We start from the raw sequence: 3,218 nt of genomic DNA on the forward strand, positions 1-3,218 counted from the left end.
CTCCTTCCGAACAGGCCATGAAGGCCCAACGGTACCGTTCGGCCGCCGTGTCATCCTCAGCCTACAGGCGTCACTGGATGTGGATAAAAGAAGCATGTGGTCAGCACACCGCTCTCCCGGCCGTATGTCAGTTTCCGTGACCGAAGCCTCTACTTCTCAATCAAGTAGCTCCTCAGTTTGCCTCACAAGGGCTGAGTGCACCCTGCTTGCCAACAGCGCTCGGCAGACTGGATGGTCACCCATCCAAGTGCTAGCCCAGCCCAACAGCGCTTAATTTTGGTGATCTGACGGGAACCGGTGTTACCACTGCGGCAAGGCCGTTGGCAGTTCTCTCTAAATAGCGACTGATAAGTCAGAGGGTGGTTTCCAGAGTACTGTACTGAGCTGAGGCAGGCCGTGCACTGAACTGTCTGATGCTGGTTTGTAACTGTCTGATTGCTAATGCGAAACTGAGTGCCACCGGCATGTTGTGTTTTGGTACCTGTTGGCTGAAAGATTTGCATGAACGGCAGTACGAGGCGGAAGCAAAGTATTCTGCTGCTGGCAGCATTTAAAAACGTACCTGTACGGAGACAAACTGTGACGAGAGTCTTAGGAGCTAGCAGGCAGGCAACCCCTTGAAACCGCTCCTATTCCACATGGCTGCTATTAGGTGCAAGAGCATCAGCATAGCAAGCCTACATGAGCCTAGGAATCTGGCCTACAGGTGCAGGTACATTTTTAATGGGCTTAAATAAAGCAGACAGGTGGCACCAGGGGTGTTGCCGAACAAGATGGTCTCAGACGGATCTTTTGCCATTTTATTCATGCATGTGTCTTCACTGCACCTCCCCATGATCACACCACAGGAGGGAGCGGAACAGGAGCGCTGAAAAAGTATAAACACCCTTTGTTGCTACGTATCATTTTTCATATTTCGTCAAATGGTTTTGAACGGATACTAGTGGCTACAAATAATAGACGAGAGCAAAAATTATGGACGTACTGCACTGCAAAGGGGTGCTATCACGTTCAATGGCGTTGCTTGCTCACGATGTCCTTTGGGAAGAGTTGAACTGTCTAGAGTAGGGGGAGGTCAGCAGTGTCAAAGGCTGTCAACGACATCGTCCTATCAGTAATCAGGCAGAGAACTGTCGTTCTCGATTGCTTACTGTGTTGAATCAATGTACCAAAGAAAGGAGAGGTTTAACTGACGCTCTTTACGCCACAAAAAAAAAGTTCAAATGTATATGAAATCTTGTGGGACTTAACTGCTAAGCTCATCAGTCCCTAAGCTTACACACTACTTAACCTAAATTATCCTGAGGACAAACACACACACCCATGCCCGAGGGAGGACTCGAACCTCTGCCGGGACTAGCCGCACAGTCCATGACTGCAGCGCCTAAGACCGCTCGGTTAATCCCGCGCGTTTACGCCACCCCCGAAGGCCTTCTCGTGTTGATTCTCAGCGGAGGCGTGTCTGACAAGTTTTACTCAGCCACCCGTAAGAAAATCGCACGATTTCAACGCTGGACGCGACTATTCGACCTTTGTAGAGACTTCAGAAGAAGGGCTAAAATGAAATTACAATGAAATGAATTCCCTTAGCTGCATACAGGCATTGATACAAGTCAACGGGGACAGTTGAAAATGTGTACCCCGACTAGGACTGGAACCCGGGATCTCCTGCTTACATGGCAGACGTTCTATCCATCCATTTTGTTCGCTTTTGTTCGTTGAATCTGCTCGGGGCGGACGTCGTAAGACATCCGTTTAAGTTCGTCGTTGATCGATTAACTCAGTTTTTTTGTTACAGAGGGCAGCTAACCCTCTGACCGAACACGCTGAGATACCGTGCCGGCTCCATCTGAGCCACCGAGGACACAGTGCGACTGCAGGGACGTACCTCTGGCACGCCTCCCGTGAGACTGACATTCCCAACTTAATGTCCTGCACTATATTTGTGGTGTCACCGCCAGACACCACACTTGCTAGGTGGTAGCTTAAATCGGCCGCGGTCCATTTAGTACATGTCGGACCCGCGTGTCGCCACTGTGTGATCGCAGACCGAGCGCCACCACAAGGCAGGTCTCGAGATACGGACGAGCACTCGCCGCAGTTGTACGGACGACATTGCTAGCGACTATACGGACGAAGCCTTCCTCTCATTTGCCGAGAGACAGTTAGAATAGCCTTCTGCTAAGTCCATGGCTACGACCTAGCAAGGCGCCATTAGCCTTACATAGTTTGAGAGTTATCGTATAAATGTCTCAAGAAGAACGATGTATACAACAATGATTAAAAGTTAAGTATAAAGCAGCTACGTACTTTTCTTGCTACCATTCAATAGTTATCCTGTTCCAGACTTCACGCCAGTCGGCGTGTGTGTACGCGTGCCTTTCTTTCGGCTACCCGTCACTGTGGACTGGCTGCCTTAGCAGTCCACATCAATATTCATAGTGCCCCTGCCCATCATACTCATTACTCGCGGCTTTACTGCGATTCCCGTAAGAGTTCGGGCACTGTCTGTGCATCCGCACGTAAGAAGATAAGAAAATGGCCAAATGGCAGGTGAGCCTCAACTATCTATCTATGTATATATATATATATATATATATATATATATATATATATATATATATATATATGGTATCTGTTCCTTCGGACATGTTCGAAAGAACAGATACCATCTTCATATATATAAAGGGCTGAAATGCTGGTAAGAGGGTGCGAGACGACCTTCCCATTGCGTGATACGTCACACGGGCATAATTGTGGTAAAATTTAGTGCCAATGTGGCACTATTAATGCACCTTACACCTCACATGACCTTCTGAACTATGGGCTTTTTTTCGCACCTGTCGACGTCTTGAACTGTTACCAAATTCGAGGGTGACGTCACAGGACGCCACACTTTTGCATCAGTACAGAGGATGTACGCACTTTTGAGCAAAACATCAAACTTCTACGTCACAATGGTAAACAATTACGGAGTTTCGAAAAAGTGAAAAAATATTCAAATGTGTGTGAATTCCTAATGGACCAAACTGCTGAGGTCATCGGTCCCTAGACTTACACACTACTTAAACAAACTTATACTAAGAACAACACACACACACACACACACGCCCGAGGGAGGACTCGAACCTCCGGTGGGAGGGGTGCAATCCGTGACATGGCGCCTCAAACCGCGCGGCCACTCAGAGCGGGCAAAAAAGTGACTCTGTAATTGTGCA

The 3,218-nt window shown here is 48.2% G+C and overlaps 1 pseudogene; it reads right to left on the reverse strand.

Annotated features, from left to right (window-relative positions):
- Positions 1–207: 207 nt before the first annotated feature.
- On the reverse strand, positions 208–325 carry LOC124803637 (annotated as a pseudogene).
- Between the last annotated feature and the right edge of the window lie 2,893 nt (positions 326–3,218).

This window comes from Schistocerca piceifrons, chromosome 6, assembly GCF_021461385.2.
Source record: "Schistocerca piceifrons isolate TAMUIC-IGC-003096 chromosome 6, iqSchPice1.1, whole genome shotgun sequence".
NCBI classification, from domain to species: domain Eukaryota; kingdom Metazoa; phylum Arthropoda; class Insecta; order Orthoptera; family Acrididae; genus Schistocerca; species Schistocerca piceifrons.